This window comes from Capra hircus, chromosome 25 (assembly GCF_001704415.2).
Source record: "Capra hircus breed San Clemente chromosome 25, ASM170441v1, whole genome shotgun sequence".
NCBI classification, from domain to species: Eukaryota; Metazoa; Chordata; class Mammalia; order Artiodactyla; family Bovidae; genus Capra; species Capra hircus.
In genome coordinates, this window is record NC_030832.1 from 2468167 (window position 1) to 2485152 (window position 16986).

General features: G+C 50.6%; 6 non-coding genes across 6 annotated transcripts; 3 read left to right on the forward strand and 3 right to left on the reverse strand.

The window, feature by feature from the left end:
- TRNAR-CCU lies at positions 1584 to 1656 on the forward strand. The gene has a single exon. It is a non-coding gene; the product is annotated as a tRNA-Arg (tRNA).
- On the reverse strand, positions 7477 to 7549 carry TRNAK-CUU. Its single transcript has one exon. It is a non-coding gene; the product is annotated as a tRNA-Lys (tRNA).
- Positions 8491 to 8562, forward strand: TRNAP-UGG. The gene has a single exon. It is a non-coding gene; the product is annotated as a tRNA-Pro (tRNA).
- On the forward strand, positions 11595 to 11666 carry TRNAP-AGG. Its single transcript has one exon. It is a non-coding gene; the product is annotated as a tRNA-Pro (tRNA).
- TRNAK-CUU lies at positions 12184 to 12256 on the reverse strand. Its single transcript has one exon. It is a non-coding gene; the product is annotated as a tRNA-Lys (tRNA).
- TRNAP-AGG lies at positions 15453 to 15524 on the reverse strand. Its single transcript has one exon. It is a non-coding gene; the product is annotated as a tRNA-Pro (tRNA).

Sequence of the window (16986 nt, forward strand, 5' to 3'; positions counted from 1 at the left end):
CATGTCCATCGAGTCAGTGATGCTATCCAGCCATCTCATCCTCTGTCGTCCCCTTCTCCTCCTGCCCCCAATCCCTCCCAGCATCAGAGTCTTTTCCAATGAGTGAACTCTTCGCATGACGTGGCCAAAGTACTGGAGTTTCAACTTCAGCATCATTCCATACAAAGAACACCCAGGACTGATCTCCTTTAGAATGGACTGGTTGGATCTCCTTGCAGTCCAAGGGACTCTTAAGAGTCGATTAGTGTGAATGTATATTTAAAATTTTAATGTAAAGAATATGCCCAGGATTGAGCCATCATTTTACCCAGAAAAAATGACTGTGCCTGCGGAACCAAGTTCTCACCAAGGAATTTCTGGCTAAGTGGAATGGCCAAGGCGATGGGACCTTCTCTCCCCAGGGAAGACGCTGGGGGAATGGCAGCTGAGCCTGTACCCCAATGGAGGGCGCAATTAATCTTGAGGCCAAGGGGAGTGTCATTGTCTCCTTTATCAGTTTCGTGATGTTTCAGTGGTTTGCTAAGGACTCATAAATAAAAAGAAGAGAAGTTTCACTAAGATAAACATTTTAATTATTTCCCCCACTTTTACTGAGATGTAATTGACATACAGCACTGTATGAGTTTAAGGTGTACAACATAATGATTCAATTTACATACATCACAATCATTAGCACAATCATGGTTTAGTGACCATCCATCATCCTTGTGATGAGAACTCGGGATTTACTCTCTTAACTCTAAAGATGAGCTCTTCTAACACAGCAGTGTTAATTATCTTTTTTATGTCCTACACTGCATCTCTAGTACTTCCTTATACCTGGAAGTTGGTACCTTTTGACTACCTTCATCTAATTCCGCTCGCGCCTCCCCCGACCCCACTTCTGGTAACCACAATGACAAATATCTTCGAGGGGGGAAAGAATACCCATCTTCTGATAGGAGAGTAAAAGCCGGGCTCTCTGATATTACAGTTCCACACTCTACACACTGAGCTAGGTGGGCATATACAGAGCCATCACGGAGGGTCCTTAGGACAAAGACCTAAGACCACTGGGCTCTGCTAAAAACCGCCTAGATTTGGGACTAGATTTGAAAACACTCTTGGTCTAAGAAGCAACGTGGGGAGGAGAATGAAGGTCGTGACCGACGCTTTTCCCAAGCTCCCGGCTGTGCCCTCTCTCCCCTTCGCGCCCACATTTTGCCTAGCGAACTCCTTCTTGATGCTAGTTCTCCTAAAAGACGTAGTTCTCCTAAAGGACGTAGATTCTCCTAAAAGGGGGAAAGAGGTCGTCCGGAATTTGATGCCCAGACCTTCTGCACCCTAAGCGAGGATAGTATCCCAGTCATGACAGCGGAGCTAACTGCTACCTTAGGTCTTTGAGCAGTTTCCTTCGCGCATGCGCAGTCTCCCTGGGGGTCCTGGGATGCTCGGGGGCGGGCGGGATCTGAGCGGATGCACCGGTCGCATATGGTTGTCAGGAGGACCAAAAATCAGGCCAAGCTGGAGCCAGGACGCTGTACGTAACCGCGGGAAGGTGAGAGAGAGACTGGTCTAAGACTGTCGAAGAAAGTCTTTCGTCAGCCCCGGTGGCCTAATGGATAAGGCATTGGCCTCCTAAGCCAGGGATTGTGGGTTCGAGTCCCACCCGGGGTAAGAAAAGTTGCATTTTAAACCTACTAGAGGAGGTGGGTGAGGAAAGTTAAATGAAGCCGGCTGTCTACTTACCCGAGTGGGAAATTAAGGCCCCCAAGGGGTTACTCAGCCTGCCGTCACCCTGAACGAGGCCAGCGAGTTTTAATTTTCCCATAAACACATGCACGTTTTCAGATGTCAGAGGAGTGCTTCCATTCTTTTTTTTTTTTTTTCCATTCTTTACGTGATTTTAACAACCGTCCATTCTACTTGATATAGAAATAATTATTCATTTTTCTAGATGTATTAATTGTGTTGTGGTTACTTATATTTTTAAAAAGTCTTTATTTTTTATAAACACAGCCAGTTATTTAGAGATTAAATTATATGAAAGCCAATGTGCTTTAAAATAGTGGGCTGGGTAGTGACTACAGTTAATAGTATTGTACTGTATACATGAAATTTGCAAAGAGAGATCTTAAGCGTTTTTATCACACACATCAGGTAACATGTGAGGTGATGGATGTGTTAATTAACTTCACTGTGGTAAATATTTTACGATGTAAATGTATATATCAAACTGTCATTGTATACCTTCAATATACACCATTTTTATTTGTCAGTTATATCTCAGTAAAGCTGAAAAAAAAAGATAATGGACTCTATCAAGGTATACACAAAACAAGTTTTTCTATGAGGTGATAATGTCTTAACTGAACACATTATACTAGTTTTCTCTGCTTTAGTTCTTGCTTGAAATAGTCCATAATGAAGTTTTCTCTTTTTTTTAATCCATGCAATATATGCCTTCATCCTCAAGGTAAAAATCTCCCAAATTTCAGGGCATAGTGGAGAGTAAAATTAGAAACCTCCTCTACTGCATACCCACAAAGGAGATGATTTCTGAGGCTTTGTCATATATATAGATGCAAAGATACTACTTTGCCGTCAAAGGTCCTTATAATTAAAGCTGTGGTTTTTCCAGTAGTCATTTATGGATGTGAGAGTTGGACCATAAAGAAAGCTGAGCACTGAAGAATTGATGCTTTTGAACTGTGGTGTTGGAGAAGACTCTTGAGAGTCCCTTGGACTGCAAGGAGATCAAACCAGTCCATCAGAAAGGAAATCAGTCCTGAATATTCATTGGAAGGACTGATGCTGAAGCTGAAGCTGCAATACTTTGGCCACCTGATACAAAGAACTAACTCATTGGAAAATACCCTGATGCTGGGAAAGAGTGAAGGCAGGAGGAGAAGGGGACAACAGAGAATGAGATGGTTGGACGGCACCACCAGCTTGATGGACATGAGTTTGAGCAAGCTCTGGGAGATGATGATGAATAGGGAAGCCTGGCGTGCTGCAGTCCATGGGTTTGCAAAGTGTTGGACATGACTGAGCGGCTAAACTGAATTGCTATATCTCATGGGCTTCCCCAGTGACTCAGTGGTAAAGAATCCGCCTGCAATGCAGAAGCTGCAGGAAATACGGGTTCGATTCCTGGGTTGGGAAGATCCCCTGGAGATGGGAATGGCAACCCACTCCAGTATTCTTGCCTGGAGAATCCCATGGTGGTCCATAGCATCACAAAGTCCATAGCGAGGTCAGACCCACCTCCCAGAATATTGGAAATAAAAGCAAAAATAAACAAATGGAACCTAATTAAAATTAAAGGCTTCTGCACAACAAAGGAAACTCTAAGCAAGGTGAAAAGACAGCCTTCAGAATGAAGAAAATAATAGCAAATGAAGCAACTGACAAAGAACTAATCTCAAAAATATACAAGCAACTTCTGCAGCTCAATTCCAGAAAAATAAAAGACCCAATCAAAAAATGGGCCTAAGAACTAAACAGACATTTCTCCAAAGAAGACATACAGATGGCTAACAAACACATGAAAAGATGCTCAACATCACTCATCATCAGAGAAATGCAAATCAAAACCACAATGAGGTACCATCTCATGCCGGTCAGAATGGCTGTGATCCAAAAGTCTACAGGCAATAAATGCTGGAGAGGGTGTGGAGAAAAGGGAACCCTCTTACACTGTTGGTGGGAATGCAAACAAGTACAGCCACTATGGAGAACAGTGTGGAGATTCCTTTAAAAACTGGAAATAGAACTGCCTTATGACCCAGCAATCCCACTGCTGGGCATACACACCGAGGAAACCAGAATTGAAAGAGACACATGTACCCCAATGTTCTTCGCAGCACTGTTTATAATAGCCAGGACACGGAAGCAACCTAGATGTCCATCAGCAGACGAATGGATAAAAAAGCTGTGGTACATATACACAATGGAGTATTACTCAGCCATTAAAAAGAATACATTTGAATCAGTTCTAATGAGGTGGATGAAACTGGAGCCTGTTATGCAGAGTGAAGTAAGCCAGAAAGAAAAACACCAATACAGTATACTAACACATATATATGGAATTTAGAAAGATGGTAACAATAACCCTGTATGCGAGACAGCAAAAGAGACACAGATGTATAGAAGTCTTTTGGACTCTGTGGGAGAGGGAGAGGGTGGGATGATTTGGGAGAATGGCATTGAAACATGTATAATATCATATATGAAATGAAAAAAAAAAGAAATTGTATGATAATATATCTGATACAAATTTAAAAAATAAAGTAAAAGCAAAGTCCATAGGGTCACAAGGAGTCATACATAACTGAAGCGACTATATATATATAGTATATATGCACATAGTTCCCTTTTTCCTGTTAAAGACCATGAACAAGATTCTTCTGATCCTCCAGCTCTGGGCTTACTTCTCCCACTTTCCCAGGCACCTGGGGTCCTGTCATCCCTTCTCAAATCAGGAACTTCATCTCAATGCAGCATCTCCCACCATCATATGTGGCCTGCCGAGAACAGTGACCGCAGAGCGATCCAAGCTGCCAGTGTTTCCCTCTCTGACGTCTCTCCCTGCCTTATGGAAGGGAGTGTCCTCGGGGCCCTCTCGGTGGGGTGGTGGGTGTGCTCATAAATATGGCGGACTCACTGAAGCACTTCTAACTTGCAGAGTCTGAGTTCCTTTCTTTACATGATGCCAGGGAAAGTCTTGAATCCTAATCCCCTTAAACATAGGCCACCACTGAGTTCAGTGCTTAGCCAACCAACCAAGAGACACTCAGCTGCATGAATAACATTTAAACACAGGCTTTAGCCACTCCTTTGCAGTCAGCCTGCTCTCATGTTTCAGGAGTGTATTATCCTCTGTCATTTAATAAAAGATCTTTCTGCTAAAAAAAAAAAATAAGAAATAAACACAGGCTTGCTGGGACATATGCCCAGAGCAATAACTTCACTAGATTCAAAAATCGCATCCCATTGTCTTTATCCTAACATCCTCAGATCCATTCCCACACACATTCCCTAGTTTTCTGCCAGCATCATTCTTTTGGCATATGAATGAGTTCCTCCCAGGCCAGCCTTTTGTACTTGTTCCTGCAGCGTGCTGATCTAACTGTAGTTATGGGACAACCAGCATTAGAGGGTAACAAGGCTGGCTGGTGTGGGCTTTGAGGAGAACTCTCCTCCCCTTGCAAGACAACCACTCCAGGTGAGATTTTTATGGTATATTCAAACAGAGGAAAGCTACTTTCCCCAGATATCAGAGAACAGTCTGCTTTCACTGGCAAGGGAGACTCCAGGTGACTCAGGGGTTCAAGATCTTAGCTTAGTCCAAGACCACCTAAACTTCCCCAGGCATTGGCTCCTTCATAATCAATGCCCTTCCTTTCACCGAAAAGATCTCTCGAGGCTGTGAGCTCAACTGACAGTGTCATCCTGCCATATACGTTATTCAGTTATGTGTTTCATTTTCAGCAATGTCAGCCCTGCAGCTATACGATTATTTTATGGCTGACAGAAAATATCCCTGGATCTCTGGGCATGACTTAGGCTGAAAGTTTAAAGGCCTGATCTTGTCATTTTCTTTCTTCAAACAAACAGGCGCACCCAGGGGAGTCCTTCCCACATCACAGTCCTTGTGGTCACCTGCTGCAACAGTCAAGTGTGTGGTCCCCCAGGGCACCTGCTTCTGTGGCACTTCATCATAATCAACCACGTGATAGGCGGCTTGATCACAGTGCTGCTGCATGTCAGGAGTTACCAGTTTCCCATTTTCCACTGGCAAGGAGCTCAAGTCCAAATTCATTACCAAACCAGGGTCCAGGCAGCAGTCAATAAACCCTCCAGTGGGAGGGTGGGAGTAATGGGAAGAGGTTGTTATAAGGATACAAAGTTTTAATTATAAGATGAATAAGTTGTGGCAATCTGATATACAGCATGGCAACTATAGTTAATAATACCTTATTGTATACCTGAAATTGTTAAATGTAGACCTTAAGTGTTCTCAACACACACACACAAAAGGTAATTTTGTAAAGTGATGGGTGTGCGGCTCGGCATGTGGGATCTGAGTTCCCCACAATGTTCATGAGCTGAACACCCACCCCACGACTCCCATCCCTCATGCTGTCTTTAAAACCTTTCCCTGAAAGCCATCTCTGGAGTTTGAGCCTTCTGAGCACTAGCTGCCTGGACTTCTTGCTTGGAGTCTGTAATAAACTCCTTCACCACGACTCAGCATCAGTAGATTGGCTTTGCTGCACGAGGCTGAGCCGACTCAAGTTTGGTTCCGTAACAATCTCATTCTTAGAGTGTTTCCAACTATTTTAGGACATATTTCCTAGAAAAGCTGAGACAGGGATTTTTGTGTAATCGGTTCGTGAAGGGAACACTCTGAGGAGGCATCTGTAAGGGAGAGGAGGACGCAGGATAGACAAATGGGCTAGTTTTTAAATTTATCTTTCCGGCTTCATTGTGGGAGCCAGTTCTTTACAATCAGTCATAATCTCTCCCTAACTTCCCCCAGAAAGACAGACTATAACAGAACTCTGATGAGTACAGTGGGGTCCGCCTCTTTTGGATGAGTAGGGTGCCCCAATCCAGCCACCAAGAGAGACACGACCTGGCAGGCACCTCCCCAAGCCCTCTTCTGCTTCCCTCTTACCCCCACCTTGGAACCTAGATCCCAGATGACCCAACATCCTGAGAGCCTCAGGAGTGGCATCACTAAACTTTCCAGCTCCCCTGTCTCACTCTCAGAAAGAAGTCACATCTTCACTGCTGCTTCTTGGGGAGCGGGGGACCTCACCTCTAACTGAGGTATCCCATGACTTCCAGCTTTCTTTCTACTTCATAAAGGAGATGAGGGGCTCCCTTCCCTGCTCATCTCCCCCAGGAGGGAGGAAAGCCGCAGCGGATGCAGGTGGGGACACACAGGGTGGGAGGAGGCGAGGCTCCTGGCTGGGGATCACCCCTGGATACAGACAGAGCACCGTATAGGTCCCCGCGCAGGGCCAGAGTTAGCTGAAAATCCATCTCCAAGTCTCCGCTTGTTGCTGTCATTCAGTTTGTAGAACTGAGACTGATCTCATAAGAAAGTGGGTTCGAGTCCTAGTTTTGGGGGCAATTCTTGGCCTTGCCGGGATCTCAGGAATTGCAAGAAAATTCCTAGAGGAAGACCCGTGTGCCGTAACTAAGACCTACTGCAGCCAAATAAAAAAAAATTTTTTTAAGTTCCTAGAAAAGGATCACTAAGTTTCAGCTTTTAAATTCCAAAACACATATAATGAAACGAAAATGAAACAAGATGCTCTGCTGAGACTCAGTGTGCCAGTCTCCCTGGTCTAGCAACTTCGAACTCAGAAGGAAGCCGCGTGGGAAGAGGATTAGTTTATATGGACCTTGTCGCTCTCTAAAATCACTTTTGTGTCCCTCTCTAAAATCACTTATTTAGCTGTAAAGCCCTAGGGGCAAAAGCTGCGCCCAACGTGGGGCTCGAACCCACGACCCTGAGATTAAGAGTCTCATGCTCTACCGACTGAGCTAGCCGGGCTCTTGTGGAACAGGGAGCTAACAGTTCTCCTGAACTTCGCTGAACCTCAAACTGGTAGGGACGCTCTCTGAATCCCGCACACACCGCCTCCCTCTGTTAGGGTGTGGGAGGCGCCGGGTTTCAATCACCGGCGATTTCTCGTTTTCAAACTCTCAGCCCCTTTCAGGAGAGGTAGCATGGCAATCCACTCCAGGATTCTTGCCTGGAGGATCCCAGGGACGGGGAGCCTGGTGGGCTGCCGTCTATGGGGTCGCACAGAGTCGGACACGACTGAAGCGACTTAGCAGCAGCAGCAGCAACAGCAGCAGCAGCAGCATTAAGCCGATTGGGAAGGCTTGATGGCCTCGCCTCCGGGACAAGGCGGAGTGGGGGTGGGGTGGGGGGATGTGGACCCCTTGCTCATGCAAAAATTTGGAGCAGCTGCGCTTCGGGGAGAAGTGAGCACCACCCCCAGTTCTGACCCCTACATCAGGTTCCAGATCCGTGAGGGTTTCCTGCGGCCGAGCCCAGACCAGGAGGGACCCGGAGAAGCTTGAGGGTCACCCCGGACCGGCCGGTTGGGAGGTGGCCGAGTCTCATTCTCCTTGTGTCGCATGTTGGGGGAAATTTCTGTCCTGGGATCCACCATGGGAGACCGCATTCGCCCGGCCGCACGGTCCCTCCCCGCTCCTCCTTGTCACCTGCCCCCTCCTCTAGCTGCTGCGGACTGGGTGGCCCTCGTGGCCGGGGAGTGGGGGCGGGGGTCTGGCTCCGCGGCCCGGGGGCCCGAGCGCGCGGGAGCCCCTCACCCCGATATTCCGGCCGCGCTGCTCCTCCTCTCCTTCTCTAATCGAAACCAAAACCATCCCCAGGATCTGGCTGCGGATTTTCAGCCCGGGATCCGAGGGCGGAGCCGCGATCTCAGGCCTCCAAGGACAGGCACCAGGAGCCACTCTAGCACCGGCTCGTTGGTCTAGGGGTATGATTCTCGCTTTGGGTGCGAGAGGTCCCGGGTTCAAATCCCGGACGAGCCCAGATGTTTTCCCCCCCTTTTCCCAGACACCAGCTAGTTTTCGGTTTGAAGACTCCGGAACTCTGCGGAATCCCGAGCGACTGAATCGTGGTTCCCGCCGGCCGCGATCCGATCGTCCGCACTCGGTTCTGTTCTGCCAAGTGGCCATCACTGCGCTGGGCTCGCATGCAGGGGCGGCTGCCTCCTCGAGCTCTGGGTCTGGCGCTGGGGGAGGAGACCGAGATGGGTCAGCCTCGGCTCTCGGGAGACCAGCTCCGTATGCCAGACGGTCACTGGACTGGGTGATGGTGTGACTTGGGGCGTGTGTTTATACTTTGGGTAATAAACTCAAATTTTATGACCCAAGTAAAGGACAAGCCCACGTTTCAATGTCTTTCCTGTTTGAGGGGCTGCGCAAAGGGGCTTCCATGACCCAGGCAAGGAAGGAAACCGCGGAGGAGACTAAGCATTGGGCCGCAATAGACCACCAGCCTCCACCAGGGTCCGGGGGGCGGTGCTCCAGGCACCGGGTCTCCTCTCCTCCTAGAAGAACGGCGGTGTTTTCATAGGTTTTATTATTATTTTCTGAGGCCAACAGACCAAGCCACTGAGAAGATGGCTTATCACAGTTTCCAACAGGAGGCGGCACGTCTCCGTGGGGGGAGGGGGGACGGGGACGCGCCAGTGTCGACAGGAAGAAGAAATGTGGGCAGGACACTTTCTTGTGGTTTCAGGGAAGGTGAAACAGGTCAGGCAGGGAAGACAGGTTTAAATGGCTGGCTGAAATAAGTTCAGTGGGCTCGCGGGCACAGGTGCTGTCCCTGGTTGTCTGTTTCCTGGCCTTGAGGTGATTCTGCAGGTGGATTGTGGCCCAGAGGGTGAGAGTTTGATAAAAACAGGTGGTCGTGGGCTGTGGACCCTGGATTGGTTGGTTTACCTTTGAAAAATGCCTGCTGACAGAGGAATTGTTTGCTATCTCGAAGAACTGACCAGATCGGTGGGTCTGGAAGATCCCCTGGAGTAGGGAATGGGAACCCACTCCTATATTCTGGCCTGGAAAATTTCCACGGACGGAGGAGCCTGGCGGGCTACAGTCCATGGGGTTGCAAAGAGTCCAACACGACTGAAAAACTGGGCACAATTGACCAGGGAGGAAGGTTCAAGAGGGAGGGGACATATACACTTATGGAGGATTCACGTTGATGAATGGCAGAAACCAACACAACACTGTAAAACTGTTATCTTCCAATTAAAAATTCAAAAATAAAATTTTAAAATGTAAAAAAAAAAAAAAATTGACCAACCTTGGGAGAGGCCTTTGCTCCAGAGTCAGCAAGGCTCCAGACATCTAAACAACAGAATACAGAAAAGACATGGCTGATACAGGAAGGGACTGAGACTTTGGTTGGAATCTGAGGGCCCCCAGTCTAGGCGGCTTTCTGATCGCAGGCCCAGAGTCGGGCCTCCCCAGGGTATTAAGGCACAGAGCCCCTGCCAGGTGAGCTGCCACAGGGCCAGAGCTGCCCAGCACGTGCAGAGGGGGCAGGGGGCTGGTGACCCTCTTCTCTGATCTAATCGCCCCAGTTTCTCTGGTTAAGCCTGGAGTCTTGCATGTTCGGTGCCCCTTTCATGCCTCCTGACTCTCAAGTTGGAGAAGGAAATGGCAACCCACTCCAGTACTCTTACTTGGAGAATCCCGTAGATGGAGGAGCCTGGTGGGCTGCCGTCTATGGGGTGGCAGAGTTGGACACGACGGAAGCGACTTAGCAGCAGCAGCAGCAGCAGCAGCAGCAGACTCTCAAGTCTCCTAGTGAGTGCATTTCCTGAACAGAACCTCGGGTCCCATCTGGGTGTCCAGGGAGGCCTCTCTGGCCTTTGAGGCCTAGTGGGCATCAACCAGGGTAACCAGGCTCCCTGGCCAGCATTTTGTTCCCCCACAGACAGAACCTTTCACGACTCCCATTCCTTGAAGGGAAACCACCACTGCCTCCAGCAGCAGGTCCACTCCTCTCTGTGTCGGGGTGCCCCTCCCTCCGACCTGCCTCAACTCCCTCCCCACTTGGGCACCCAAGGTCTGCTGTCCTCTACAGCGAGCCCTGAGTCTCGGTCCTGCCTGCAGCTGGGGTCTGACTGTCATCTGTCCAGGGAACAGGAAGTGAGCACTGCAGAGGAAGCTCCCTGTGGAGCTTTTTGGCATCAAATCCCCAAGGAGCCCCGTTGCTTTTTCTGGTCACTTTAGGGCTGAAACAGAATGCCTGGCAGAGCAGGTGTGGGTCCTGGGCCTGTGAGAATGGATCATGGGGCAGGTGCAGTGGGTGGTGGACCCAGACCCGCTGGATGCGAATGGCCAGAACAGGCCTGGGCACTGAGGTCAACTGTCCGTGTGTGTTCAGTGGACAGGGAGGCACCATGACCCAGGTCACACCAGTGGAAACAGCATCTTGGGGCATCTTTTCTGAGCAACTTCCTCCCTTATTCCTTTACTCCCTACTTAAACCCCCACTCATCGCTGGGGCCCCTTCCTGGTTGCGGTCTGCACTGGGATTCGAGTCTGGAACTCTGGAGGCGGTTCTCCAGGCTGGACCAGCTGTGAGACTGTTAACTCCTCGGCAGGTGTTTCCAGTGGGTGCTGGGGGAGCCAGGCAGTCCTGGAGGTGTCTAGGAGCCCGCGACGTCAAGGACAGGATCCGAACCCTACTCCCAGCTTCATTCTGCAGCCCAGGCCTCAGCCCGGTGACAGAGGCGACCTGGGGGCACTCTGCTGAGCTGATTGCCTCAGTTTTCCTTGTACAGAGAAGGATAGGGGAGGAGCCGAACCCTCCAAAACCTGCATTGGAACTCACCAACTTGCAGCCTCAGCGTGGGGCAATGCGGAAAGTCCCATGTCCCTCCACCCCCTACTCCCACCCCAGTCCACGGAACCAAATCCTTCCACTCATGACACTCATGGAGAAAAGGGAACCATCCATGGACTGAGGAAACAGGGACAGTCCCGGACCAGGGAGGACAGAGCCAGGTTGAGTTCAGCAGGAGGGGAGGAGGCTCACATCATGTGGCTCGTTGGTCTAGGGGTATGATTCTCGCTTAGGGTGCGAGAGGTCCCGGGTTCAAATCCCGGACGAGCCCTGCTTTTAATAAAAGGCTGTGTCCCGGGGACTCACTGTTGTCGCATTCACCGGATATGGCTGTTCCCACCTCAGCTGTCATCCTCATCCTTCCGAGCAGTGGTCTGGGTTGCTCACATCTACAGGGCCACTCCTGGTAGAAAGAACATGGAACTCAGTTCTCCCCTGACTCCCAAAAGAGCATCCTGGTGTAAGTTGAGCTTTTTATGACCGTGGACATGTTGTCCTGCAGATGCAGAGATAATAGTAGCTGGCTCGCTCGCTCCCCTAAATAAACCAAAGGAAAAACTGGTAGGTGGGTTTGGTCTAGAAGCCAGGTTCAAATCTTTAATGGATCTATTTCTAGGGTTCCTTTGGTTAAAGAAGTTGAGGAACCTGGTGAGTTAGCGGACTGTAAGGAGTGGACACTTCGGGCGTATGAGAGCTTGGGCAGGGTGGCATGGTGCAAAGGCACAGGCTGTGTGACTTCACCTTTGGTGTATTTTGTTCCTACACACCTACAGGTCCTGTCAAAAAGACGCCCAACGTGGGGCTCGAACCCACGACCCTGAGATTAAGAGTCTCATGCTCTACCGACTGAGCTAGCCGGGCACATGTTGGGGGAAGACTCCAGCCATGCTTCAGAACTTGACTGGCTGTGGATCACCCCAAATGATTGGGTGGGGTACATCCCTGGGTCAGCAGGGATGTGGAGTCCTCTCAGGGCTTTCTGTGTGTTTAGACTGCCCAGAATTCTCCGAATCTCCAGCAGGAAAGCAGCCTTGCAGGGGCGGGGGAGTGGGGGGAAGTGGGAGGGGTGGAGGGGGAATGGGGGAGTCAGGGAAAGTGGGGGGAGTCGAGGGGAGTAGGGGGGCTGGGATAGAGTGGGGGACATGTAGGGTGAGATGCCACACTGACAGAGGGACAGACAGACAGCTGTTCAGCAGCCGCCAGGAGCCCTGCAGCTGGCGCAGAACCGAGCGTGGACCTGCCCAAGGCAATCCCGATACCCCTGGATGAGGGGACCAACTGAAATCGGGCAACGGCAAGGGACCCACCACTGCATTTGCACAAACAAACCCGTGAACTGAAAAGAACTGTTAGACATGCTGGATTCTACTGGGTTCTATGTTCACATAACATCATCCATGCTGCCTGCACATTATCTAAAATAAACTTTTTTTTATTTAAAGTTTTATTTTGCCCCAACCCTTCTCGGTCTGTCCTTTGGGTGATCTTGAATTGTTAGAACCAAGGACCTGGTGGTGGATTGCTGGAAGGGATTGGAGACCCCGGGGCACCCACCAGGACACCTACCCTGCTCACTCCTGTTTTGGCCAGTCTCCCGGGATTCAGAATCAGAAGTGAGGTGGCCCTGGAGGAAGAAAGCAGATGCTTGCCCCGCACTCGTGAGACCTGTGTAGGTTGAGGATGAGGCTACCCTGCCACATCCCTCTCCCAGCTTGCCTCTCTAGAGCAGAAAGCTACTTCAGATATACAGTGGACTGGGAGTGAGGGCAGAGGTTATCTACTCCCCCCCCTCCCGCTACCCCAAATCCTGGAGACAGGGTGCCTCAGAGAATTTTCTGACGATCCCCTGAGGTTTCAGACTCCAGCAGTCCCCATGTGCAGAGCTGGCCTGCATCCTGAAAGCAGCCAGCCGAATGCAAAGGGAGGTTAGGAGGCAGCAGGAGCCTGCAGGCACCGAGCACCATAGAATACTGTGGGGCCATCCTTAATGCTGTTGGATGTGCACATGGCATTAAATTATTTTAAAACGGAGGACTTTATTTGTAGAGTTGAGGAAAAAAACTTTTATGGGTGAAACAATGTCATACACAGGTTTCAAATATGCACAGAGATAGGGGAGGCTCTGGTGTGTGTGGGGGTGAGGGGTTATGTGATTCTGCTCCATTTTTTTTCCAAAACTTTAAAAGTAAGGTTTGTTTTGAAAACTTTATTCTTTGATCAAAGAATGGAGAGGTGCAAGTACATTCTCTCTAAATTTTATTTATTTTTTTAATCCACCGGAAACTTTTAGTGATTTCATTTCTTTTTTTCTTTTTTTTAGTTACTATTTCTTCTAACACTGTTTAGCCCTATCTTTCTCTTCTTAGGTCTTCAAGACTCCAATATTATATATTTTGTTAAAGCCCCACCAAGCCTTGAGGCTCTGTTACTTGGTTTATTCTTTTAAGTTTATTTTCTCTTTTCTTCAGATTGGGTAACATCTATTGTTCTGTCTTCAACTGATTCTTCTGTTGATCCTGCCATTGTCTGTCAATTAAGTTTTTTATTTTGATTATTGTATGTTTCAGTTCTAAGCTTCTCGGTTATTCTTTATTTATTTGAGACTTTCACTTTTTAAATTTGTTTTAAGTGGCTTGTAATTGCTCTTGAAGCATTTGTACATGGCTACTTAACCACTTTTACCTTCCTTGGCTGATGGTTCCAACATCTGAGTCAGCTTCTCTTGATTGCCATTTCTCCTTCAAGTTGACATTTTTCTGGTTCTCAGTTTGATCAGTGATTTTCAATTGCATCTTGGAGTTTCAGCATTATGTTATGAGACTCTAGATCTCATTTAAATCTTCTGGGTTAGCAGCCTTCTCTGACAAGGCGCCCTCCGGTAGGGAAAGAGGGAGTCACCCTGTTGCTGTCTGGTGAGGGCAATTTCCACAGGATGGGACCTGCTGGGTCCCACACTGCTGGGCTGGAGTGAGAGTTCGTACTGTCCGCTAGGCTTCCGCCAATGGGCCCTTGTAGGAGGCAGGAGGGGCGCCTCCTACTGCTCCCCTCGTGGACAAAGAGAAGGTTGGGGGGAACGTTAATGTCCATCATTAGAAGCTGGATTAAAGCAGGGCGGGGGAAGGGGGGACGCTGCTACTAGGTGCTGGGCCAACGGCCCTGACGTTTCAGGTCCCAGGAGGCGAAAGGGGAGGTGAGGAGACACTTCGGCCGAAGTTAAGGGGTCCATTTCCTCAGGTGGATGCCCGGGGCAGTCCTGCCCAGCCTCCCTATTATCTCCTTTCACCCGTGGGAAGGCGGGTGGTAGTCCAGGGGGGCTCCCCAACCCCGCTGCTGCTGCTGCTAAGTCGCTTCAGTCGTGTCCGACTCTGTGCGACCCCAGAGACGGCAGCCCACCAGGCTCCGCCGTCCCTGGGATTCTCCAGGCAAGAGGAGTGGGTTGCCATTTCCCTCTTCAATGCATTAAAGTGAAAAGGGAAAGCGAAGTCGCTCGCTCAGTCTTGTCCGACTCTTAGGGACCCCATGGACCGCAGCCCACCAGGCTCCTCCGTCCGTGGGATTTTCCAGGCAAGGGTACTGGAGTGGGCTGCCATTGCCGTCTCCGCCCGACCCCGCACGGGTCATTAACAACAGCAGCAGCACAGCCGGGCTGCCAGAGGTTCCCCCGGCCGGAAAGCACCCGGGAGCCTTCCCAGACCAGGGCCGGGAGGAAGCGCCGCTCTTCACCGCGCGGCAGCGTTGGCGCGGCGCGCCCCCTGGCGGCCAGCCTGGAAAACCGCCTGCCAGTGCCGCGCGGCACAGGGACGCGCGCAGGGTTCGGCGTCGCAGGCGGGAGCTGTGGCCGCCGGCTATGCCTGGGGCTCTCTCTCCATAATCCCCACCCGCTAAGCTATTTAATGTGGAGCCCAAATTCAGGACTCAGATTCTGGACCTCTAGCCCTTCCGCTCGGGCTAGCGGGCTGAGTGGATGCGGCGGGCGGGTGATGGTACATCAGACCACACTTGGTGTCCACAGGAGGCCCTGGAATAGGTACACTGGGAATTCTGGGGATAAAAAGCTGGGCTCGTCCGGGATTTGAACCCGGGACCTCTCGCACCCTAAGCGAGAATCATACCCCTAGACCAACGAGCCACAGTGACTGCTACTTTGCCCATTCCATATTATCGTCACATCACTTCCCTGCCCAGCCGCAGGGCCACGGCTACCCGCTTCCGAGCCGCTTCACAAAGGCGTCCGGTAAGTTCAGTTCTCTGGCGTCTAGAAGAGGAGAGTGCAGTGTCGCCACCCGTGTGCGCACCAGGTCCCGGAGCCTGATCACTCTGTGCATCTGGGACTCCGTTCTGCCTCCCCTAGTCCTGGCTGGACCGGCATCGCCAGGCCACCATCACTGAGGCCTCCACCGCAGAGGAACTTGAGAGTCCTTTCCTCTCTTTGCAACTAAAGCCTGGGGACTGGGGACAGAGCTGGAGCCGCAGTGCCTGGATTCCTCTGGTCCTGACAAGACCACGAGCTACACAGCTGTCAGTCTTCTGCATGGAAGAGAATTATATTCAGAGAAATGTGGGTCTCCTGAGGCTTAGGGGCCAGGTGCACTGGTCACCCCAGAGAAGCAACTAATGTGGCCTGGGCCTTTCTCAGGGCGCTCCCGCGGGAGCTTCCATCCCTGAGCTGGTGGCCTTGTCCACAGGCCACCCGCCACCACCACCATCCCCGGCCCCCTGCCCTGGAGGCTCTGCCCTCTTCAGAGCTTGGCAGAGGGCCTGCTCTTCCCTGTATACCCAAGCCCAGGCCCTAAAACGTTCAGAAGAGCTCACGGCTAGATTCTGCTGGGACTTGTCAGACCTGAGATACCACCCTTGCATGTCCCTGTTGACTCTGCGACCTCAGTGACCCTCCTCCCCACGTGCATTCTGACTCACTCCACACACTCCATGCACCATGCCCTGTGCTGAGAACTCTGCAGGACCGGCTCTGAGGGCACCAGCCTCAGTGGGGGAGACCATGACCTTTGAGCAGAGACACACACACCTGGAAGGGCAGGGAGGCTGGTCCAAGCGCTCACCTGGGGCAGAGAGAGGAGGGGAAGACGTAGGACAGAACAGAGGGGTTGGGGTTGACTGGAGTGGGTGTTGGAAGAGGGGCTGGTGCAGGGTCCATGGATGGAAGGACGGGAAGACTCAGCCTTGTTGTGGGGGAAGGCCCAGGGCCTGCTGGGTCTCTCTGGCCTTTTAAGCCAGGGATCGTGGGCCTGGGTTCCACCGGGAGCGGGGACAGTGTGTTGGGTCTTGGAGAAGGTTTCTATTGCCCGGGTTTGGGGCAAATGAAGCTTCAGCTTTGGGTATCAGCATTTCTGATCTCTTCCAATGGACCTTCAAAGCTAGAGCTGTCACTTGGTACTGTGGGGGGGAGGGAGGCAGGGAAGGGGTCCCTGGAATGTCCCGGTCTAGTCCTTCTGACTTTTCAGTAGTGGCAGCTTTTCTAGACTCTGGAACTTTGGGGGGAAGAGGAGAGAGGTCAAGAATAGAATCCCACCCAGGATGGGTTTTCCAAGCTCAGCAGGAATGGTAAACAATGTGCCCCCCGTCCCAGAGAA